The 26,236-nt window shown below is 42.5% G+C and overlaps 1 pseudogene; it reads left to right on the top strand.

The window, feature by feature from the left end:
• The first annotated feature begins 1,651 nt into the window (after positions 1 to 1,651).
• LOC101616692 lies at positions 1,652 to 26,236 on the top strand (annotated as a pseudogene).

Raw genomic sequence — 26,236 nt, forward strand, 5'->3', positions numbered from 1 at the left:
CTATTAAAAATATATTTATATTTTATCTATCTATCTATCTTTGTTTTTTTTTTTTTTTTTGAGGCAGGGTCTTGCTGTAGCCCAGTATGACATGAAATTCACTCTGTAGTCTTAGGCTGGCCTTGAACTCACAGAGATCCTTCTACCTGAGAGCCTCCTGAGTGCTGAGATTTAAGATATGCACCACCTTTCCAGGAAAAGAGAGAGAGAGAGAGAGAAAGAAAGAGAATGAGAATGAGTGCACTAAGGCCTCCAGTCACTGGGAAAAAAACTCCAGCTGCATGCACACTTTGTGAATTTGGCTTTACATGAGTACAGGGGAATTAGGGAATTAAACTCTTGTTGTTAGGCTTTGCAGGCAAGTGAGCCATCTCTCTGGCCCTAAAAGTATTTTTATTTAGCTATGAGAGGGAGACACAGATAGAGACAGGGAGAGAGGGGGAATGGTTTGGTATACCAGGCCTGTTGTCCCTGCAAACAAACTCCACACACATATGCTGCTCTGGTATATGGCTTTACATGGGTACTGTGGAGTTGAACACGGTCCAACAGACTTTACAAATAAGCATCTTTAACTGCTAAGTCACTTCCCCAGCCTACATTGTCTATTAAAAAATGAATTTATTTGCAAGGAGAGAGAGAGAGAAGGAAAGAAGAGAGACAAGAGAGACAGAGGAAATGAACATGCCAAGGCCTCCAGCTGCTGCAAATGAACTCCAAATGCATGCACCACTTGGTGCATCTGGCTTTACATGAGTACTGGAGAATTGAATCTGGGGCCTTAGGATTTGCAGGCAAGTGCTGAGCCATCTCTCCAGTCCTCCTACATGATCTATTTTTCTTTTTCTTTTATCTTATGAAACATTTATTTTGTTTTTGTCTTTATTTATATTTATTTACTTGGTTTGTTTATTTTTTAGAGAAAAGGTCTTACTATGGAGCCCAGGCTGGCCTCAAACACATGATCCTCTTGCCTCAGTTTCCCCAGTGCTGGGATTAAGGGTGTGTATCTTAACACCCAGCTTGTTTAAACATTTCTAAATCAATTCTTTACTTTTTTAAGGTTTAGAGATATTTCATTCCTTAAGAGAAGGAAAGAGGGGGAAGTGCAGAGAGCTCCTGCCATGAGTGGAGAGAGGAAGTAAAGCCATGGCAAAGTAGGGTTCCCCCAGCAGCCCAGCCTGAGCAGGGACTTACTAGAACAGGGACCTAGATGTCTAGGAGAAATGAGCATCAAAAAAAAAAAAAAAAAAAAAAAAGAGAGAGAAAGAGAATTATTTACTTTTTGAAACAGGGTCTCACGATGCTATCCAGGCTGATCTTGATTCCTTGGACTCAAGGGATCGTTTCACCGGAGCCCCCCGAGCACAGGGGACACGGATATGCAACACTGTGCCAGACTCAACACTGTGCCAGACTCCTATCTTAAATTGTGAGGAGTGAGGCTCAGAAATGACATGTGATCAGCTGGAAGCCATGGGGCACAGAGGCAAGCCTAGTTCTGTCCAACTCTGAGACAAGGTAGCCATACCCCTTTCTTTTTTTAAAAAAGAAATATTTTATTTACTTATGAGAGAGAGAGAGAGAGAGACAGAGAGAGAGAGAGAGAGAGAGAGAGAGAGAGAGAGGGAGAGGGAGAGAGAGAACGAGTATGGGTATGCCCGGCCTCTTGCCTCTGTGCGGGGCCAGCCTCAGCAGGGTGATAGAACTCGAAGGCGACGTGTGCAGTCGGCGTGGTGAGAAAATGATTTGGACCAGTAAGTAGTTCAAGTGAAGCACACTGAACAAGAGCAAAACTCTGCTTCTTTATTTATATTTTGACAATACATTATGTTTTTTGCAAACAAGACATAGCAATTTGTTCATGTCGCTTCTATTCTCTAAGAAATCTTGCACAATATTCTTCTTTCCCCTTGGTTTCCCCTGCTTCTGCTTAACTCATGAACCTCTTGCCCCACAGACATTCTGATAACATCTTAAACAAGAAAGTCAAAGATTGCAAACTGGTTAGTATCTTATCCAGGATCATGGAAACTAGCCAAGAGCCCTGGCAGGCAGCTCTTGCTGTTATAAAGTGATAGGCTCTTTTGACCTCGGAAAGGGCAGTACTAGCCACTCTCTACATAATGTTATCTTGTGGCCTGAATAACAGTACATTTCTCTATTTCTAATTAAGTACTGATTTAATTGTCTCGCTATGACCTTTCTTTGGTGCTCTGTTTTACAGTTTGGTCTTGACCTTGCAAATGATATTTAATTCTTTTTCCACCTATCCGGACCATCCTTACTCCATTAATGTATGCCCTTGTATATGGTAAAGGTTGATATATCCAACCAGTACTGATGTCTTTCCTTTAGGAGCCCACCAAACTCTATTGTTAATTTTGAAAGTTACATATTCTGTTTTACTTCCTTGTGTGGGCCCAACCTGATTACTTGAAAGATGATTACTTTTGCTCCATAGCATTTCAGGATCCTTTTCTAATAAGTCATCTTTAGGTTCAGGAAATGTGCCCATTGATTCCTGGAACCACATTGACAACAAGAATTTTCTTGTAAGTATGTTTCTTGGGAACAATTGGTAAGGCATGTGACATAGCATTACAAGGAACATGTCACTCATTAGGTGAAATAAACATTTGTGCTGTTGAGAAACTTGTATATTCAAACTAGTTGTAGTTTCAGGATCCATAATCTGTTTATCTGTTTAAACATTACAGCCTCAGAAATTTCTGTAGAAACATTCTTTTCCTATTTAATCATTGGTGACTGTATAAATACATCTGAACTGGATTCTATTACTGCTGAGGAGGGGAAAATGAAAGCAAAAATAAGCAGTAATAAACTTATAATAATTCCAAAAATTCCAAGGAAAAGATAGCAATAGTGCAAACTGTCAGACAACAGGCACTCCAGGAGGTCGCTAAAAGACTTCTTGGCCCTGCAAAAGATCATCTCGGATATCGCAACCCTGCTGAACCCTGTCCCATCAGCGTCACACTCCAGAGCTTACTGTTGCTGCCATTTGGTCACCACCACCACTGCATTTGGCTTTATGTAGGTATTGGGGAGTCAAACCTGGCCCATCAGGCTTTGCAAGCAAGCACCTTTAACCACTGAACCATCTCTCCAGCCCAGTCACATCCCTTTCAATTGTCATTCTTAGGTAGCTAGTCAGATATTAGCATTGAAGGTCACTGAGGCTGGACCCCTTTCTCATAATCTACAGCTTGTAAAACCAGGAAACTGAAATGCAGAACTCTGATCCCTGCTCCAAACAATGGCATCTGAATTGAGTCTCTGGCCCTGGGTGGAGCACATGGCATTCTAAACTGCCCAAAAGTTAATAAAATCTCTAAGGAGGCCTTCTGGTAAAGAACAAAGATGTGCCATTGTCCTCCTCCCTCAAGAGCTTAATACAAATGGGCCTGAAAAGTACCTGTTTAGGAAAACTCTCCTCAGGAAGCTGTCTGTTTCAGAAACTTTAGGAAATAGTATGAAACCTTAAAAATGTGGGTTGGCACAATGATACTCACTTTGACCACTCTCATGTGGTGATTGTACTTTACGTTGCTTGGTAGGAAACCTTGCATGTCTTCTATGCTCTGAATTCTTTTATTATTTATATGTTTGTGAATGTATGTGTATGTATGGAGTGTATATGGACACACTCATGCCATGGGGCACATGCGATGGCCGGGAGGCAACCTGGGGTGTTGGTTGTCTCCTTCTCCTCTGGTTGAGACAGGTTCTCTCTAATTTTTTGCTGCTGGTTCATGAGCTCTGGTATTAATTCTCTTGACTCCATCTCTCACTGTGTGAGTATTTGGGGATTATAGACACCTGTGCCACTTTGTGTTGGCTTTACATGGGTGCTGGGGATATGAACTCTGGGTGGCAGGCTCACAGAGCAAAAGCCTTTAACCATTGAATCATCGCCCTGGCCCCCGCTCTGAATTATTTATTAGAGAGAGAGAGAGAGAGAGAGAGAGAATGGGCATACCAGGGCCTCCAGCCACTGCAAATAAACTCCAGACACATGCACCACCTTGTGCATCTGGCTTATGTGGGTCCTGGAGAATTGAACCTGGGTCCTTTAGCTTTTCAGGCAAGCGCCTTAACTGCTAATCCATCTTTCCAGGCCCACTCTGAATTCTTTTCATGGGAAGCACAAGGACTAGGGAGCCAAAGAAAACCAGATGATATCCTATAATAGTCAAGGCTACTCTTTAGCACAATAAGGTAAACTAGTCAGTCTGGAGCAGGCTTCCTCACTCCAGGCTGATAGTCTGTATAGTGCATAGAAACTAATACTTGATTTGCTCTATAGCTCTCAACATACCCGGCTCACATTTTACTTTTTTCTAAGGGTTTGGAGCAATCCATGGCATCGTCTTTTCTGTTAGCTGAGCAACAGATGACAGAGGAAAATTCTGATGGCTGATGAGCTATTTTCAGTGTGTCAGTGTAATTTGTGGGGAGTAAGTGGAAATGTCAGCTTCATCTAGAGCATTAGCTGGTATACACACGTGCACTGATTTGTCACGTGCTAATTTTCATCTTACACTTATTAGATCATTTAAAAATAATGCTTAGGAAAAAAAGCAATCTTTGTATTCACAGACTTTCTTTTGCTTACTAATAGGTAACCTCAGACAAATTTCCCAACTTTTGTGGCCTTAATTTTCTTAGTTATAAAAATGGAAGGGACTGAGGTATAGCTGAGCAGTATGCAAAAATGCCTAGGATCAGCCCCACAGCCGCACTAAGCTTATGGGGGACTCCTGAATCAAACCACCACAGCAATGAATTGCAGTTTCCTTGGCTCTAAGGAGTATACTTCTCAATGTGCAAGAGCTACCTGAATTACATCAGCTGAAATACTTGCTCAGTTGTAAACTTTTGCACCAACCCCAGACCTACTGAAAGGAGCTAAGTGTGGGGTCTGGTTGCCTCATCCAGCTCCTGGGTGATTCTTACACCATCACAGTGTTCTGGAATACCAGCCCCCCAGAATTTGCATTTTGAGCTGTTACCCAGGACTTGGTCAGTCTCAGAAATTCATGCATTGCTACTTACTTCAACAGAGAGAACATATCCCCTTGAACTACAAACACACATTCTTGTCTTTCCCACCTGTCCAGAGAAAGCTCTCATACCCTGAACCCCGCTTCCATCAACCTCCACACTAGCTCCACAGATTCTCTCCCAAATAAATTTGTATCTTTGTGAAGATTACAGCAGTGTCTATAGACTTGACTAATAAAAGTTATTTTTTAGGAAGAAAACAGGCTTATTCAGTGCACTGAGTGAGCAACGGGCATGGCAAGAACAGAAGCACTGCAGCCAAAAGTTAATCGTGTTAACCTGAGGTTGTGTAATGCATTAGCTCATATGCAGGAATCCTATTTTGACACGTCTTCAAAGAAAATGCTTGAGCTGTCAATCAAATTTGAATAGCTTTAGAAACATTAAACATCAATAGGTCTTTCTAATGTCTCCCTTGAGCCTACTACCTTCACCTTTTTTCTGTTTCAGATAGGTTGTGACACGTTCTAATAAGGGTTAAGGAAGGCTCGGGTCATCTTGGTATGAAAACTCGGGTGTCACTGTTATAAACCACAAAAGGACTCTGACTGTTACCTTTTTCCTGACAGCCAGATGATACTGGAGGTTATGTAAACAGCAGAGAACCATCTTCTCTTTAGACCTCAGGTTTTTTTTTTTTTTTTTAAACATTCCAAACTGTGTTATTCTCTCACTGGATAAGTGGAGTGAAAATAAGTTTTCACAGAAGCAGCAGTGTACGTAGGTCTTTATGATGTGACTTTGGTTTGGGGTGGTGCTCACAGGATTCAGCTATCTTGTGAGAACCCACCCACTCATTTTGTGTTCTCATACAGGCCTGAAGAGGATATAGAGAAAAAGACCATGTTGTGTCAACAAGGATGACATGCAAAGTGATACCTCTTATACTTCCATACACTTGCCAATCTTATGCCAAGTTCACTTCACCATGGCAAACCTTTTGCTCTTCACAAGCTTCACATTGAATGTCAGAAGTTCAACATAAGAGCTGATTCCATCCTTTGTCACCTCCTTATTGAGCTTTATATTCAACCAGGTGACAATGTCCGTGTGTTGGCGGCAGGGGGCGTCTTACCATCAACTTTAAGCTTTTTATATGAATGGAAGAGGTACATTTAGAATCAGTTGACAATGAAAGCCTTTTGTGTGTGTGCGTGTGTGTATGTATGTGTGTGTGTATACATGATGTGTGTATGTGTCCTACGTTTGCTGGTATATGTGGGGAGGGGGGGGTGGACACACATGTGTATGTGAGACCTGAGGTTGACATTGGATGTCTTACTCTACCTCTCTTTCCTTATTTTCTTGACATGGTCGCTTATTGGATCCAGAGAACACTCAGTTGGCTAGACTAGTCTTCCCTGGATCCTCTTCTCTCTACCTCTTCAGCACTGGGATCATAGGCACATGTTGCCAGGCCCAGCACTTATCAAAATGTGGGTGCTGGGGTAACAACTCGGGTCTTCATGCTTGCACAGTGAGCACTTTAACCACTGAACCAGCTCCAAAACCCTGTGAAACCCTTTTGTAAGTCATTTTCCCCATCCTACCCTCCCCTGTCAGAATGACAGGAATCACATTCAGAATGCAGACCAAGAGAAAAAGTGGAAAGCTGTATTGAAAATTTGATTGGGTCATATGGTGGGAAAGAGAGGCAGCAGCACATAGTTCAAGAGGCGGCCAGTCGGAGATGTATTATGGTGTATGACATGTGTCACAGACACACGATTTTTTGGGGGAAAAGTTCATTTTGAATGTCACTTATGAAAGATCGTATCTGTGACATTTAATATGATGGACAATTAATCTCTGAGCCATAAAAGATTCTGGTCTGAAGAAAGATGTGTTTAGTTAAATAAACATATTTTCTCTGGATATTTTCATATCTAGATTCATAGTTCCATTTCTGTATTTTGATATTTTTAGTGTCACAGATATGCTTGTTCTGACAAGATTATGATTGATGCAGACTTTCAGCCCAGGCTGTATTTGATCTGAGAATTAATTCTTCAGAATACAAGGACACCTTAGCTCCAGTGTAAAGTCTTCTTTAAATCTATCTTCACAATCTACATATACACTCACCCTTGGCAGGGTGAGAAAGCAGAGATATTTTTGCTGTGAGAAAATGATGCTTTAATACCTGGAAGTTGCACATAGATTTTTTAGGCCCACCCAATTTTTATTTGTAGTTCAAACTTGGCAAATATTCCTTTGAATATTAGTTATAATGACTGAAGAAAAGATACCAAGGGCGTTTTGTTCTCATATGGGTGTCAGTCAAAATTGAGGCAGGATATGAACACGGGGGAAAATTATGGGCATATGGGAATGGAAAAGAGCTCTTCACCTGGACTTTGGTTGAAGTCTCTTTCCAAGAATCCCAGCACAATTAACATTTACTATAAAGATTGCTGGCACAGAGATAATATTCCTTTTATATGTAGATATTTCAAATAAGAATATTAAAACAACAATGAGCCAAGATTAGCATCTAAACAAAAATGACCAAGTATGTCCTTTTCTAGACATATACCTGCAAATTTCTAGAAATCTCACAAGAAACCTACTTTTTAAAATTTTTATTTGTTTATTTGAGAGTGACAGACAGAGAAAGAGGGAGAGAGAGAGAAAGAGAGAGGAAAAGAGAGAAAGAGAGAGAGAGAGAGGGAGAGAGAATGGGCTTTCCAGGGCCTCCAGCTACTGCAAAGGAACTCCAGATGTGTGTGCCCCCTTGTGCATCTGGCTAATGTGGGCCCTGGGGAATCGAGCCTAGAACTGGGGTTCTTAGGCTTTACAGGCAAGTGTTTAACTGCTAAGCCATCTCTCCAGCCAAAAAAAACTATTAAAAAAATTTATTTATTTATTTGAGAGAGGGAGAAAAGAGGGAGGGGGAGTGAGAGAGAGAAAGAGAGAGAGAGATTAAGCACACCAGGGCCCAGGGCATGCACCATGGGCATTTTTGGCTTACATGGGTTCTGGGGAATTGAACCTGGGTCCTTTGGCTCTGCTGGCCAGCACTTTATCTTTTAAGCCATCTCTCTAGCCCCAAGAAAAACTATTTATAGTAAATGATACTACTTAGCCCCTTGTGTAACCCTTGTGACCCATGAATTTATCTTATCAGATTGTAATCCTATCCAAGGAATCTTAGGAACCACCCTATAATATGATTTTTAAAAATGGAAAAAAAGGAGGGGGAATGTTTCACAGTGACCCTTTGAGATGTAACTTCAGAGCCAGTGAAATCATGTACATGGCGATTGCTGAGACATTTAAGTGGGGCTCTCTCTAGAGAAGTCCACAACCTACTTGAATGTGTCACATTCCTCCACCAAGCACCTTCTTGTTAAGTCCATGCTTAAATCTATATTTTAATCTCTTCCTCTTTTTTTTTTGGTTGGGTCTCACTGTAGCCCAAGCTGACCTGGAACTCACTATGCAGTCCCAGGCTGGCCTTGAACTCACAGTGACCCTCCCTTATCTCTGCGTTCTGAGTGCTGGGGTTAAAGGTGTACACCACCATGCCCAGCCTAAAACCTCTTGTTAATAAACTCCAACTCTGCTTCCCATTAGCTGGTCTTGAGAGCAAGGGGGGTGGGTAAAGAAAAACATTTTATTTAGCTGGAGTTTCCTTGAAGCTTTTAAAGCATACTTACCATTGCTGTTACCTTCTCATTTCTGGGACAAAACCCCTGGCCAAAAGCAGCGCTTGGAGGGAAAAGATTTTATCACAGTTTCCTTCTCATTGATAGGATAAAACATCTAACCAAAAGCAACTGATGGGAGGAAAGGGTTTATTTTGGCTCACAATCCTTTTTTTTATAATTTATTTTTTATTGACAACTTCTATAATTGTAGACAATAACCCATGGTAATTCCCTCCCTCCCCCCACTTTCCCCATTGAAACGTCACTCTCCATAATATCCCCTTTCCCCTCAATCAGTCTTTTATTTTGATGTCATCTTTTCTTCCTCTTATGATGGTCTTGTGTAGGTAGTGTCAGGCACTATGAGGTCATGGATATCCAGGCTATTTTGTGTCTGGGGGGAGCACATTGTAAGGAGTCCTACCCTTCCTTTTGCTCTTACATTCTTTCTGCCACCTCTTCCTCAATGGACCCTGAGCCTTGGAAGATGTAATAGAGATGTTTCAGTGCTGAGCACTCCTCTCTCACTTCTCTTTCACCATGGTGCCTTCTGAGTCATCCCAAGGTCACTGCCATCTGAAAAGAGAAGCTTCTCTAACCAAAAGTGAGAGTAGCATTAATATATGGGTGTGAACATTGAAAGAAGTGCTTACCAGGCAGTTTGGTGAGCACAGTGTAAACAGTTTTGGCTCAAAGTCATTGGGGTATGCTTCATCATGGTGGAGAAAGCATGGCATGAACGGGAAACTGTCATATATCTGGTGGAAGTAGTTTATCTGTTGAGTTTGGAGCTGTGCTAATAAAGCTCAAAGTCCTCCCCCAGTGACATACCTTCTCCAGCAAGTTTCTGCCTACCAGATTGCCACCAGCTGGAGATTGAGTATGAGGCTTAACTACAGACACATGAGGCTATGGGGAACATTTTACATTCAAACTACCACACTGGCTAAATGAAATTAGCTGCTAGCCATGTATTGCAGTCAGGTTCACATTGTTGGCAGAAATCACCTGACCAGGAGCAGCTTATGGAAAAAAGGGTTGAATTTGGCTTACAGACTCAAGGGAAAGCTCCATGATGGCAGGGGAAAACGATGGCATGAGCAGAGGGTGGACATCACCTCCTCGCCAACATCAGGTGTATAACAGCAATAGGAGAACGTGCCAAACACTGGCAAGGGAAAACTGGCTATGATACTTGTAAGCCCACCCCAACAATACACTACTTCCAGGAGGTGCTAATTCCCAAATCTCAAAAACCTAGCATGCAGAACACCTGTTTATGGGGATACCTGAATCAAACCACCACATTCTGTCTCTGGCTCCCATAAACTGATAATTATCCATGATGTAAAATACAATATATTCAGTCCAACTTTAAAAGTCCCCATAGTTTTTTATATCAATCTTAATGATGTTCAAACATTCTCATAGTCCAAGATCTTTTAACTGAGCCATAATACCAAAAATATCTCCAAAAACCTATAATGGTACAGAATAAACACAGCACAAAAGATTGCATTGGGTATAGCAAAGAAATAGTCAACCAATCCAAGATTTAAACAGGACAAACATCAAACTCTGTAGCTTCAAGTCCAACTACTCTAGTCAATGACAAATCTCCAAGTCCGATAATTCTAACCAGCAACAAGTCTCTGGAGTTTCAATTCTGACTCTCATAAGACAAACCTCACAGTCCATAGTTCTTACTGCATTCAGATCTTTCAGCTCTGACCAGAGTAGTGCATCAAGCTGTACTCACAGCACTGCAAGGCATCTCTTAGGCCAAGGTTTCAAATCCTTCCACATTCCTCTTGAAAATCAGCTCCAAAAGGCCAAAGCCACACTTGATCACCTGATCAAGAGCAGCTTGTAGGAAGAAAATGTTTATTTTGGCTTTCAGACTCAAGGGGAAGCTCCATGATGGCAGGGGAAAATGATGGCGTGATCAGAGGGTAGACATCACTTTCTGGCCTACATGAGGTGGTCAACATCAACAGGAGACTGTGTACACACTGGCAATGGGAAACTGACTATAATTTCTGTAAGTCCACCCCCAACAATACACTGCCTCCAGGAGGTGTTAATTCCCAAATCTCCATCAGCTGGGAACCTAGCATTCAGAACACCTAAGTTTATGGGGGACACCTGAATCCTACCACCACAACATGCTTAATGAGCTAATTCTTACCTCTTTCAGAAGCAAAACCTTCTTGATTATGTTTAGTAAGTCTTAGTTCCAATATTTTATGATTATGAAATGTTTCAGAACTAGGCATCTGTAGCTATACCTGTGTGACTATGTTTCATGATAAGATAGGAAAAGAGAAGAAATGTGGGCTATCATTGTCTATTTTAATGTTATGCAACCTTTTGCCTTATTGAAAACATATAGAAAATGTTGTCCAACATTTTTTTTTGTCCAATATTCTTTCTAGTGATATGGGACAGCACTCAGTGAAAATCCTTATGCTGAACCATATGATATTGGCACAAGTTTGAATACCGAGGTAGGTGATGCAATCCCACAATAGTTTGGGCTTAATTTCAAATGCAGGGTGCAGTGTAGCTGTTTACTCCATATTAGACATGATCATGGCTGTTTAGAAGCAGATCAGACATGGTGACCTATGGATGATTCAGCTTATTAAAATTTCTCTTGGAGGGGTGGGTAGGGTCATAAGATTAAAGGAGCTCATGAAATGCCTCCCTTCCCAAGATCAGTCATCAATATATAGAACTTAATTGACTGGGTGGGACTTCTTAGTGGTGTGGCTGCCTGTGCATCAAGAGAGTGAATCCTAGGGATTTAGCTGTCTTGGAGTTACCCATGTTACTGTAAATGACCCCAACAAACTCATAGGCTTACCACACTGGACCTGGATGGGATCATTTCTTTTGTGTCTCTATCTGAAGTGAATAGACTTTATCTCTTCCCAGGAAAGAATAGTGCTACCTCAGTACCAGAACTCCCAGTAAGGTTTGTGAAGTTTTCAGCTAGAAGAATTTTTAAAGATATTTGGTTCAACAGCACAAGAGGGGAGATATGCTTAGAGAAGTTGTACAAATGCATATGATCTGTTAATGGCAACTTCAGAGTGAGACATCAGATTTCCTGATGTTCAGGTTAACATTTCTTCAATTGGCTACTCTGAATTGAACTACTGGGTTCTACTGGAGTTTGTCTTCCCAGCTCTTCATGTGTGGGAGAAAGGGCCAAAAATCTATTGCCTCATGGTAGGTCCAAATGACTGTACACTGTTCCTCATGTTTAGCTGAAAGTAGGTAATTATGGCTTCCATGACCAAGTTATTCCAGCAGTAGACTGCGGAGAGTGTTTTGCAGGAACCTTCTGAAGATTCAGCCCCCAATAGGGCAGTTCCTTGAAAAGGACGGCTCATGGGTGCTATAATAACATGTCTTGTGAATTTCTCAGAATCTTGTTTGCATATTTTTTGTACATGGTATATGTACACGTGTGTATATTTGTGTTCATATATGTGAATAGGTGCACATGTGTGTGCAGGTATATGTGGAGGCCAGTGGTCTCCTGAACCAAGACGGTGCCTTCCTCAATTGCTTTCCACCTTATTTTCTCAGACAGATTTCTCACTGAACCCAAAACTTACCAACTTGGCTAGATAAGCTAGCCAGTAAGCCCCCTAGGGATCCATCTATCTGTCTTCCCAGCACCATGATAACAGGCACTGGTTATAACATATATCTTTTATGTGGGTGCTGAGGATCCAAATTCAGGTCCTTATGCTTATTGGGCAAGGACTTTACTCTTTGAGCCAGCAATCTAGATCCCCTTATTTTTTTTAAAAAAATTTTATTTTACTAATTTTTTAAATTTATTTGACAGAGAGAGAGAGAGAGAGAGAGAGAGAGAGAGAGAGAGAGAATAGGTATGCCAGGGCCTCCAGCTGTTGCAAACGACCTCCAGATGCATGTGCCTCCCTGTGTATCTGGGTAACGTGGATCCTGGGGAATTGAACCTGGGTCCTTTGGCTTTGCAGGCAAATGGCCTAACTGCTAAGCCATCTCTCCAGCTCTAGATCCCCTTATTTTTTGAGATAGGGCCTCACTATCTAAAAAAGTAGAGATGTAGCCCTGGCTAGCCTTGAACTCATATTTCCCAAGTACTAGAATTACAGGTGGGCACTACCACTCCCGGCTCAGTGGAAAGGGAATTTCAGCAAGATTGAAATTTTAGCTGTGGAAAGAATAAGCAGTTCCCATGGCCTCCAAGATTCCCTACCATATTGTTGGATGGCTTCCTTGAGAACTTTATTTATAACTCTCAGATGTTAAAACCAGCTGCTTACCGATATCTTTCCCTACTCTCAAGGAACATGATCTAAATATGAATCATCACAGGCACCAAGATTTTTGGCTAGAAAATCTTCCTCCTGACACAGTATCCCATTCCCTGAGAAGTGCCAGGGGAATTCTTTCCATAGCTTCTTCCTCAGAAGAGAGGCAACTGGGTATAGCGGAAAAAAAGCATAGAGTTTGTCAACAACTGACTTGGATTTTTTATCTTGACTTGCCATTTAGTGATTGACCCAAGAGAAATAAATTAAACTCTTACACATACAGTTTTCTCATCTAAAAATTGAAATAATGTTACTTACCTCAGACAGTATGGATAAAGTAGAAATAGTAGATATAAGATATAATGAAGAATGCAATCACAGGAGATTCTATATAAATGATCCTATGAAGTTTGATTTAGGCGAGGCTACAAGAATGGAGCACTGACTATATAAAGGTAAGTTTTGAGGAATTATTGACCTACCCAGTCCTGCACACTGACATGTGTGTATGTGTTGGAAGCTTGGATGAGAAAAGACAAGAGACTGGTTCTTATCTTTTACAACAACTTTGGAATTCTTTTTTTCACCTTTCTCCTTCTTCTTTCTTTATTTCTCACTTATCTCTTAAAAACATTTACTTTTGAAATTTAAAAACATGTCAATATATTCTTATTTAAAAATGTGAGCAGAAACATCCTTGTCATTCCTTTTTCCTGACTAGGGGAGAGTTAGAATAGCTGCTGCCATAGAGATGAACCGCTAGCAAGTAAACAGACAGGGCTCGCTCCTCCTGTTAGAAGTACAGTTGTTCTCAGCATTTGTGCATACACACTTCTCCATATGAAGTTTAGAACCAGGTTCTGAAATTTTGTAAAAATCCTGCTGGGGGCTGGAGAGATGGCTTAGCGGTTAAGCGCTTGTCTGTGAAGCCTAAGGACCCCAGTTCGAGGCTCGGTTCCCCAGGTCCCACGTTAGCCAGATGCACAAGGGGGCACACGGGTCTGGAGTTCGTTTGCAGAGGCTGGAAGCCCTGGCGTGCCCATTCTCTCTCTCTCCCTCTATCTGTCTTTCTCTCTGTGTCTGTCACTCTCAAATAAATAAATAAATATTTAAAAAAAAAATCCTGCTGGGATTTTAGAATTAGATTATAATAGAACCCTAAATTGACCTTTAAAAGAATGAACACCATTAAAAGATAAATTACTGGGCTGGAGAGATGGCTTAGCGGTTAAGCGCTTGCCTGTGAAGCCTAAGGACCCCGGTTCGAGGCTCGGTTCCCCAGGTCCCACGTTAGCCAGATGCACAAGGGGGCGCACACATCTGGAGTTCGTTTGCAGAGGCTGGAGGCCCTGGCGCGCCCATTCTCTCTCTTTCCCTCTATCTGTCTTTCTCTCTGTGTCTGTTGCTCTCAAATAAATTAAAAAAAAATTTTTAAAAAAAGATAAATTACTTACCTCCGTAAACAGAGTATTTACTCCAAATTTTCAAGTTTTTTTTTATTAAAAACTATCTAAGGGGAGGAATGCTTACAATACTGTCTTCCAGATACAAAGTGGACATAGTATTCATGGTCTCACAGTGGCTGACACTACCTACACAAGACCTGCATAATAGGAGGGAAAAAAATGATTGACACCAAAATAGCAATGAGACTAGTTGGAAAAAAGAGATTCAGCAGAGGGAGTTTTGGGAAGGGGGAAAGGAAGGGTGCTGGAAGGGGATTATGGTCATGGTATATTGTCTATATTTATGGAAGTTGTCAATAATTTTTTTTAAAAAATAGCTCTGTAAGGATGGAGGGATGGCTTAGTGGTTAAGGTGCTTGCCTGTGATACCTAAGGACTCAGATTCAGTTCCCCAGTACCCACATAAGCCAGATGAGCATGATAGTGCATATGTCTAGGGTTCATTTGCATAATAAATAAATAAAATAAAATATTTATTTAAAACCTCTTCAGTAAAGTTTTTGGTTTTAGCTCTGGAGTGATGGCTTAGCACTTAAGGCACTTGCCTGTGAAACCTAAGGAACCAGGTTTGATTTCCCAGTGCCCATGTAAGCCAGATACAGAAGGTGGCACTTGTGTCTGAAGCTTGTTTGTATTGGCTAGAGGTCCTGGCACTCCCATCCTGTCTGTCTATCTGCCTCTTTCTCTCTATTGCTCTCTCTCAAATAAATAAAATATATCATAAAAGATGTAATATATTTCTTATTATATTTATTACTTTATATTTTATAATTTTTCCTATGATAAATTGAATATTTTCTATTAAAGTAAAATATTTAGGGCTGGAAAGATGGCTTATCAGTTGAGGCACTTGCCTGCAAAGCCTAGGGACTAAGGTTCGGTTCCACAGTACACACCAAAAGCCAGATGCACATGGTGAAGCTTGCATCTAGGGTATTTATTTATTTATTTATTTATTTATTTATTTATTTATTTATTTATTTAAGAGCAACAGAGAGAGAAAGAGGCAGAGAGAGAGAGAGAGAGAAAGAGAGTATAGGTGCACCAGGGCCTCCAGCCACTGCAAATGAACTGCAGATGTGTGTGCCCACTTGTGCATCTGGCCACCGTGGGTCCTGGGGAATCAAGCCTTGAACCAGGGTCCTTAGGCTTCATAGGCAAGCACTTAACCACTAAGCCAGCTCTCCAGCCCCCTTTTTTTAATCTAGGGTTTTTTTTTTTTTTTTTACAGTAGCTGGATGCCCTGGCATGCTGTTTTTCTTTCAATCTGCCTCCCTCTCTCTCAAATAAATAAGAAAAGTAAAATATTTTTTAAAAATTAAAAATAACTTTGATATTAATAATGGTATGCTTGTTAATGTGTTTGTAATATGTTTATTGAATATCCAGACACATTGCTGGATTCTTCAAGAGTGTTGCTTTCACTGTGGAGCATATCTAGAAGATAAGTATTAAAGTTTTTGTCTAATATTTTTTTTACTTGTGATTCATACATGGGCATAATATAATTTGGTGAGAATCCCTCCCATTACCATCTCTTGTCCCCCTCTACCCCATTCCATTAACCCCTCCCCTCTCTCCACTATGCTTCTTTTTATTTTGATTTCACTTTTATTTAGCTTTCTTCCAGCATCCATATCAAGATATTGTTGGGCTAAATGTTGTTCAGGGCTTGTGGAGGTAGTGACAGCCAATGACTTATGGGAGTCTGCATGCACGGGTCACTTCCTATCCAGAGGACAGTGTTCCAAGTATTCCTATCACACTCCGGCTCTTAACATTCTTTCCTGTTCCTCCTCTTCTGCAATGTCCCTGAGTCTTTGGGTGTGGGGTGGATAGAGATGTTTTATTTAGCTCTGCGTTCTCAACAGATTCTTTCTCTGAACACTTGGATGAGTTTTGAGTCACCCCAGCCATTTCCAAAGAGCTTCTCTCTCATCCATGTTGACCATAGTGCTGGAAAGTGCTATGCAGCCTGCTGCGGGAGAAAAGTCATCAGTGATCTTAACCAGCAGTGGACCCTGCAAGCTATATAGTTGTCCAGCTGGGCAAGACGTACCAAATGGTGGCATGTCTGTTAAGGTAGAAATCAACTGCTCTCTGACAGTATTTGAGGCCTGCTTCATGAGAGGGAATTCATGCCTAGGTACTGAAGACCTAGTCAAATGCCTATGGAGGACTGAAGAGATGGCTTAGCAGTTAAGACACTTGCCTGTGAAGCCTAAGGTCTCAGATTTGATACCCCAGAACCCACATAAGCCAGATGCACAAGGTGATGCATGCATCTGGAGTTCATTTGCAGTAGGCCCTGGCACACACATTCTCTCTCTCTCCCTCTCTTAAATAAATAAACAAATAAAGACATAAGTAAGTAAGTAAATAAATAAATAAATAAATAAAATAAAAGTCTATGATTGAGGAGGTCATAAGCTATGGGAGAAAGCTACTACTGTTGTTTGGCTAAATTAAATGAATATATTATGTCCATCAAGTTGTCCTCTAAATATTTATGTTTATGCACATATATCAATGCTACTTTCATGTTAAAAAATATATTTAATTTAATTTATTTATTTGAGAGAGAAAAAGAGAGAAAGACAGATAGAGAGAGTGGAAGAATGGGTGTGTCAGTGCCTCCAGCCATTGCAAATGAACTTCAGATGCATGTGCCACCTGTGTAGCTGGCTTATGTGGGTACTGGGGAACTGAACCTGGGTCCTTAGGCTTCACAGGCAAGCATCTTAACTGCTAAGCCATTTCTCCAGCCCTAAAAGATTTTTTTTTTATTTTTATTTTTTTGTTCATTTTTATGTATTTATTTGAGAGTGACAGAGAGAGAAAGAGGCAGAGAGAGAGAGAGAGAGAGAGAGAGAGAGAGAGAGAGAGAGAGAATGGGTGCTCCAGGGCCTCCAGCCACTGCAAACGAACTCCAGATGCATGCACCCCCTTGTGCATCTGGCTAATGTGGGTCCTGGGGAATCGAGCCTCGAACCGGGGTCCTTAGGCTTCACAGGCAAGCGCTTAACCACTAAGCCATCTCTCCAGCCCTTAAAAGATATTTTAAATTTATTTATTTATACTCATAAGGAAAGAGAGAGAGAGAATAAGCATACCAGGGCCTCCTGGCACTGCAGAAGCACTCCTGACACATGTACCACTTTGTGCCTCTGGCTTTACCTGGGTACTGGGGAATTGCACCTGGGCCATCAGGCTTTGCAAGCAAGAGCCTTTAGCCACTGAGCCATCTCTCAAGTCCTACTGTCACTTTTGACTGAGAAACTTCTCTTTTCAAATGGTATTGATTACTGGGGAGACTCAAAACTTACCAAAGTGCTGGAAAGAAGTGACAGTGGAGGGTTCAATAGTGAGAGACATCTCCATCATATACTCCGAGGCTCAGGGACCATTGTGGTAGAGGTGGTAGAAAGAATATAAGAGCCAGCTAAGCATAATGGTTGAAACCTTTAACCCTAGCATTAGGAGGCAGAGGTAAGGGGAGCGCTGTGAGTTTAAGGCCAACTTGGAACTACAGAGTGGGTCTTAGGTCAGCCTGGGATAGCATGAGACCCTACCTTGAAGCAAACAAACAAACAGAATGTAAGAGGTAAAAGATGGGGAGGACTGCTTACAATGCTGTCATCCAGACACAAAGTGGCCATGGTATTCATGATCTCACAGAGGCTGACGCTTTCTGCTATCTACATAAGACCTGCATAATATGAGGGCAAAAAAATGATGACATCCAAATAGAAGAGGTACTAGTTGTAAAGAAGGGGTTCGGTGGAGGGGGACAGAGGAAGAGAGATGAAGTAAGGGTATGATCAGGGTACGTTGTGTATATATGTATGGAGGGTGTCCATAAAAAGTTAATAAACAAACACAAAAAAGAAGCCAGTGGTGAGAGCAACACTAATATCTTTCCATCACCTTCTCTGCAGAGTTCGCCAAGCCTGACGGGTGTTATAGAGATGTCTCATGTACCACAAAGCACTCCACTGTTATTTCTCAGCACCCGGATGAATCTTGGGTCTTCTCAATGGTCACTGCCATCCACAGCAGTGTCTCCACTGTTGTCTCATTTTTTAAAAAAAATATTTTATTTATTTGAGAGAGAGAGAGAGAGAGAGAGAGAAAGAATTGGTGTGCCAGGGCCTTGAACTCCAGACACGTGCGCTCCCTTGTGCATCTGGCTAACATGGGTCCTAGGGGATCAAACCTGAGTCCTTTGGCTTTGCAGGCAAATGCCTTAACCACTGAGCAATCCCTCCAACCCCACTCTTGTCTCATTTTGACATCTAGTCATCTCTGGGTGACTGCCTGTTGATTATTCCTTCTATTAAGAATTGTTGCGACTTTCCCAATTTTTTTTAAATAGGTCAAGTAATTTTAATTGTTCCCTGAACATTTTCAATATTGTGTTATGAGGGTTGAGTTTGCAGATAATCTGTTTAGTTGGGATTATAGGTGGAGACATGACTCAGTGGGTAAAATGCTTACATATATAAGCATGAAGACCTGAGTTCAGATCCTTACAACCTATATAAAATGCTGGGCATGGGGAAACGTGCCTTTTATCCCAGCACTAGAAAGGGGGAACACAGGGAGATACCTAGGGCTCGCTGCTTAGCTAATCTAACCAAATTGGTCTAGGTTCGGTGAGAGACCCTGTCTCAAAGCAAGGCAGAGAGCCACTGAGAAGGACCTCTACATCAGCCTCTGGCCTCCACATGCATAAGCACCTGCACACACATGTGTGCCCCCAAATATACATACATACACACAACATCCATGCATACATACATACATACATACATACATACATACACACCATGCCCACCCAAAAAGTTCCAGGTGTGGTAACTGACTCTTATAATCCCAGTGCTAGAGAGGCGGACAGGAGAATCCCTGAGGCTCTTTGGCTAGTCAGTCTAGCATGATTGGTAAGGAACAGGCCAATGAAAGATCCTGTCTTAAAAATAACATGGATGTTGTTCCTTAGGAGTGACACTTGAGATTATCTTCTGGCCTCCACACATGCACACCCAGGCATGCATACCTGTACATACACACACGTGCACACATACGCACACATACATCAAAAGTAAAAGATTCTAAGCCATGATCTGCCATCTGTGTTCTATGGCACAAATGTCTGTTTAGTGTTCATTCATTTATTCTTTCCTAGTGCTGGGGAGCAAGTTCAGGGCCTTACACATGCTAAGCAAGTGCTTTGCTACTATACTACCACCTGAGTGCATTTTGTTTACCTTTTAAATTAAAAACAATTTTTGTTGACAGCTTCAATAATTATAGGTAATAAACCATGATAATTCTCTCCCGCTCCACTTTCCCCTTCACAAATCCACTTTCCATCACATCCCCTCTGTTGCAGTCCGGTTCGTATTGCTGGTAGAAATCACCCAACCAAAAGCAGCTTCTGGGAAAAAGAGATTTATTTTGGCTCACAGGCTCGAGGGGAAGCTCCAGGAAGGCAGGGGAAAACGATGGCATGAGCAGAGGGTGGACATCACCCCCTGGCCAACATAAGGTGGCTCACAGCAACAGGAGGGTGTGCCAAACACTGGCATGGGGAAACTGGCTATAAAGCCCATAAGCCCACCCCCAACAACACACTCCCTCCAGGAGGCCTTAATTCCCAAATATCCATCAGCTGGGAAACTAGCATTCAGAACACCTAAGTTTATGGGGTACACCTGAATCAAACCACCACATTCCGCCCCTGGCCCCCATAAACTGATATCCATACATGATGTAAAATAGAATGCTTTCAGTCTGACTTTAAAAATCCCCATAGTTTTTATCAATTCAAATGATGTTCATACATCTCCATAGTCCAAGATCTTTTAACTGAGCCATAATACCAAAAAATAACCTCAAAAAACCCATAACGGCACAGAATAAACATTCACACTGCAGAAGATGACATTGGACATAGCAAAGAAACATTCAACCAATACAAGATTTAAAACAACCAGGGCAAACATCAAACTCTGTAGCTTCAAGTCCAGCAACTCTAGCCAGTGACAAATCTTCAAGTCCGATAATTCTAACCAGCAACAAGTCTCTGGCATTCCTACTCCGCCCCTCCAGCTAGGCTACTCACAGTCCTGGGAAACTTCATCGGGACCGGCAGCTCCTCGGCAGCCATCTCATGGTCCCAGCATCTCCACTGGGTCTCCACTGCAAGCCACAGTTCATCCTCATGGCCCCATGGGGTCTCCATGCAGGCAACCAGCAAACCCGCTTCACACTGCCCATGGCCATTTCCAAAACACAAGACCATGTTGCAAACTCAATGACCCTCTTTCCAGCATTTCTTATACTCCACGATACCAGGTAGGGTGCCAATTTGTTAATCCAGGGGGGCATAAAGCAGACTTTGAAGAACAGGACACTCCTTGAGCACTCAGGCCCCTTCAAAAGAGTCGACATTCTTTTTGTTGCCCCAGCGCAGGTCAGCTAGCCCTGTCTCAAAGGTTGTAATCTCTCAGTTGCAGCTGAATGGGCAACAATTCACCCAAAGATTTTTCTTTCTGTGCCATATCCCTCTGCACACACCAGTTCATTTCTACACAAAGAAACCCTGCACAACTTCTCAGGACACGGGCACAAGAGCAAGCTTCTCACACAAACTGCTAGCCCAGTCCAGGCAAAGCTCTTTCTCACCCTCATAAGCCAAACCTCACAGTCCATAGTTGTTACTACCTTCAGGTCTTTCAGCTCTGACCAGGATAGACCGTCAAGCTGAACTTACAGCACTGCAAGGCATGTCTTAGGCCAAGGTTTCAAGTCCTCCCACAGTCCTCTTGAAAATCAGCTCCAAAAGGCCAAAGCCACATAGTCAGGTGTCTAGCAGCAACCTGGTACCACTTTACTGTTGCAGTCCAGTTCGCATTGCTGGTAGAAATCACCCAACCAAAAGCAGCTTCTGGGAAAAAGAGATTAATTTTGGCTCACAGGCTCGAGGGGAAGCTCCAGGATGGCAGAGGAAAACAATCGCATGAGCAGAGGGTGGACATCACCCCCTGGCCAACATAAGGTGGCTCACAGCAACAGGAGGGTGTGCCAAACATTGGCATGGGGAAACTGGCTATAAAGCCCATAAGCCCACCCCCAACAATACACTCCCTCCAGGAGGCCTTAATTCCCAAATATCCATCAGTTGGGAACCTAGCATTCAGAACACCTAAGTTTATGGGGGACACCTGAATCAAACCACCACACCCTCCCTCTCTCTGTTAGTGTCTCTTTTATTTTGATGTCATTGTCCCTTTTTACTACTATGTGAGTCGTGTGAAGGCAGTACCAGGCACTGTGAGGTCATGGATATCAAGGCCAATATGTGTCTGAATGACTGCATTGTAAGCAGTCCTACCCTTCCTTTGGCTCTTACATTCTTTCTGCCACCTCTTCTGCAATGGACCCTGAGCCTTGGAAGGTGTGATAGAGATGTTTCAGTGCTGAACACTCCTCTGTCACTTCTTCTCAGCACCATGGTGCCTTCTGAGTCATCCCAAGGCCATTGCCATCTGAAAAGAGAAGGTTCTCTAACCAAAACTGAGAGTAGCATTAATATATGGCTATAGGGGTTGGAGAGATGGCTTAGCAGTTAAGCGCTTGCCTGTGAAGCCTAAGGACCTCAGTTCGGGGCTCAATTCCCCAGGACCCACGTTAGCCAGATACACAAGGGGGTGCACACATCTGGAGTTCGTTTGCGGTGGCTGGAGGCCCTGGCGTGCCCATTCTCTCTCTCTCTCTCTGTGTCTGTTTCTCTCTCTGTCAGTCACTCTCAAATAAATAAGAATAAACAAAATAAAAATTAAAAAATAAAATAATATATAGCTATAAACATTAAGAAAAGTGCCTGCAGTGCGTTTGGTGAGCATAATATATGTATTTAGCCAGACAGGGGCAGGCATTACACTCCTAGGGCTCATAACCTCCCCTGTCAAAGGCTTCTGCTTAGGTTTCCAGTGTCAGGCATGTATTCCCTCCCATGGAGTGGGCCTTGAGTCCAGTTAGAGAGCAGTTGGTTTTCCCCATAACATACATGCCACTATTGCACCCATTTGGTCATTTGGTCTGGCTGGCCAAACTTAAGGATTGCATTGTCCACTGATTCACCAACTTCTAAACTTTTTGAAAAAAATTGAGACACAGTCTTGCTAGGTCATTCAAGCTGGTCTTGAATTCCTGATCCTCCTTGTCTTCTCAAGTAGCTTGGATGGTGGCCACTGTCACCAGACCAGCTTTCATTGGTGTGTAAGCAGTGCTCCTATGGCTCACTCTGCGTGTGCCCCCACGGAGGCTGCTCTGGGACATGGGCAATGTTCTCTACTCACTCACCTTCCATAGCCTGTGCCATGCTTCTCTGTATCAGGTTCACCCAGTGGGAGCACAGAGGTGACTTCACACACAGGTTCGAGAGACCTGCTTCTTGGGTCCTCTCCTCATGATTTCCTCAGCCTTCTCTAGCTCTCAATGACCCCGGGTCTTAGTCCTCTGACAGGAAGTGGGGCTTTAAGTCTCCCCATGTTATTCCATGTGTCTCATCACTGGGTTTGCTTCAGGAGCAGAGGGCAGAGAGAGAGAGAAAAAAAAGACTGAAAAGTAATAAGGATTTTCCAGAGAACAGGGCCTCTTTCTTGTCCTCTGAAAACAAAGGATTTTCCCCGAGTTTAGGTGTGTCTGAGTCCTCCCCCAGCCCAGGTGCTGTTGCGGTTCTATGACTCATCATGGAGCAGCATGGCCTCTCCAGCCCTGCAGGCTCTTCTCCTGGCCCTCTTGCTAGGAGAACACTTGTCTTGAGCTTTCCAGTTCATTCCTTCCTCCACATGCAGTTCCAGGATTTGGGCTGCCCTGGAGTCCAAGTTACAGTGTATATGTGCCGAAAAGTGAAACCAACCAACCAACCAACAAACAAACACAAAATAAAACAAAACAGAAAAATTACTATAGCAATTGTTCAGAAAAAAATAACCAAAATGTTAATATCTAATGGAGCACTATAACTTTTTCAGAGCAATGTTCTTTGAATGTTTTTTGTTGTTGTTGTTTTTTCGAGGTAGGGTCTCACTCTAGTCCAGGCTGACCTGGAATTCAGTATGTGGTCTCAAGGTTGTCTGGAACTCATGGTGATCCTCCTACCTCTGTCTCCTGAGTGCTGGGATTAAAGATGTGCACCTCCACACCTGGCTTCTTTGAATACGTTCTTAAAAAATATTTTTATTTTTATTTATTTATTTGAGAGAGAGAGAGAGAGAGAGAGAGAGAATGGGCACAATAGGGCCTCCAAGCACTGCAAATGAACTCCAGATGCTTGCACCACCTTGTACATCTGGCTTATGGGAGCCTTGGGGAATTGAGCCTGAGTCCTTTAGCTTTGCAGGCAAGAGCCTTAACTGCTAAACCATCTCTCCAGCCCTGAATATGTTTCTTTAAGTGAAAAATAAAACTTCAAAAAAATGAAAAGTCAAGAACTAGAGATATCTCAGCGGTTAAAAGCACTTTTTTGCAAAGCCTGTAAGCCCATATTCTACCCACTTAAAACCAGATGGATAAGGAGGTGAATGCATCTGGAGTTTGTTTGCAGGAGTGAGGGGGCCTAATGGGCCCGTATTCTCTCTCTCTCTCCTCATGAATAAATAAATAAAAATATTTTAATGGGCTGGAAAGATGGCTTAGCCATTAAAGCACTTTCCTGAAAAGCCAAATGACCTCAGTTGGATTCCCCAGGACCAATGTAAGCCAGATGTACAAGGTGGTGCATGTGTCTAGAGTTCATTTGCAGTGGCTGGAGGCCCTGGCTTGCCCATTCTCTCTTTCTCTCTTTGTATCTCTCTCTCTGCCTCTTTCTCTCTCTGAAATAAATAAATAAAAATAAACATTTAAAAAAATTTAAGTCATTTCTCGCCTCACATCACCCTTCTCACCACAGTATAAAGCACTATCTGCTAATATAGGCATGGTGCATTCTTTTTTTTTTTTTCCAAGGTAGGGTCTCACTCTAGCCCAGGCTGACCTGGAATTCATTACGGAGCCTCAGGGTGGCCTCGAACTCACGGCGATCCTCCTACCTCTGCCTCCTGAGTGCTGGGATTAAAGGCGTGCGCCACCACACCTGGCTTTTTTAGGCAAAAGTTATTTTTTGTTGTTGTTGCTGTGACAAAATGCCTGATAAAAGAATCTTGAAGGAAGGGGTGGGGCTGGAGAGAAGGCCCAGTTGACAAAGTGCTTGCCACACAAGTGTGAAGGCCTGAGTTCAGATTCCCCAACACCCAAGAAAATGCTGAGCATGGTGGTGCATGCTTGTAATTGCAGGGCTTGGCAGCCAGAGACACGAAGAGCTCGAGGGCAAGCTGTCTGGCTAAGACTAGCTGAATCAGTGAGCTCTGGGCTCAGTGAAAATATCCTGTTTCAATGAAGAAGGTGGGCAGTGTCAGAGAGAGATCCCTGATGTCAACTTCTGGCTGCTACATGTACCTGTACATACATGTAGTATGCCCACACACATATAAGCATGTACACACACAGACACACACACACAGGTGCATAGTATGCATCTTGTTGAGGAAGTAGACCCTTTACCTAGAATGAACCTTTCTGGGAACTCTGGGGCTCCAGGAGGAGTTTCCTTTCATAGCCAGTAGTGTGAAGAGACGCATACACACAGCAGAGGGCGCCCCAGCATAACACAAGAGCCCTGGGTGCTGACTGGCTCCTGAGATTGCTGGTCTTTTTTCAGGCTCCATGCTTAGCGCTTGGCCCTCATAATGTCATTTGTTCCTTACATGAATGTTTCTAGTTAGGAATATTAATATGTCTCTGGAATCATACTGAGAAATGCTTTAACGGATGAATGAGAATGCTGGGGAAGAAATAAGAAAAAATATGTAAGGCAGTTAGAGAAAAAAGAAAGTAACATTAAGTGTTTACCCTGTTCTCATCTCTGAGCTGGTGGAGTACACAGACTGTTGCGCTCAGCATTGAAACCTTAATGCTTTTCCTCAATAAACATCTGATGTATGAATGGGTAATAGTTGATGAGTATATTTGCTTAAGATCAAAGACACAGACAGGCCTCCTAGGCAGAAGATGTAACCTGCAAAGGCATTGAGATGTGATTGTGAGAGTCAGGGAATACCAAGTAGTTTGGGTGGAATGAAGTGGGGGATGAGGAGTGGGGTAAATGCCTTAGGCAGCAGTTGAGCCATCTTTCCAGCCCCGCAGCCGCCATGCAGTTTATGATGCTTTCAGCTTCAACTGCAGAAATGGTATGTCCCACCATCAGACAAAGACAAGAAGAAGATCACAAGAGAACTTGTTCATACTGTTTTAGCACGGAAACCTAAAATGTGCAGCTTCCTTGAGTGGTGAGATCTGAAGATTGTTTACTAAAGATATGCTAGTCTGTATTTTTGCTGTGCTATTGAGGATCAGGACAATGAACTGATTACCCTGGCACCCTTACGTGGAACTACTTGACAAGTGTTTTGGGAGCCTGTGTGAACTTGATATCATCTTTAACTTTGAGAAGGCTTATTTTATTTTGGATGAGTTTCTTTTGGGGGGAGAAGTTCAAGAAACCTCAAAGAAAAATGTCCTTAAAGCAATTGAGCAGGCTGATCTACTTCAGGAGAACACAGAGAATATACATCACAGCAAGAGTACCATTGGGTATAAGACAGCATACTAG

This window comes from Jaculus jaculus, chromosome 3 (assembly GCF_020740685.1).
Source record: "Jaculus jaculus isolate mJacJac1 chromosome 3, mJacJac1.mat.Y.cur, whole genome shotgun sequence".
In the NCBI taxonomy this organism is placed as follows: Eukaryota; Metazoa; Chordata; class Mammalia; order Rodentia; family Dipodidae; genus Jaculus; species Jaculus jaculus.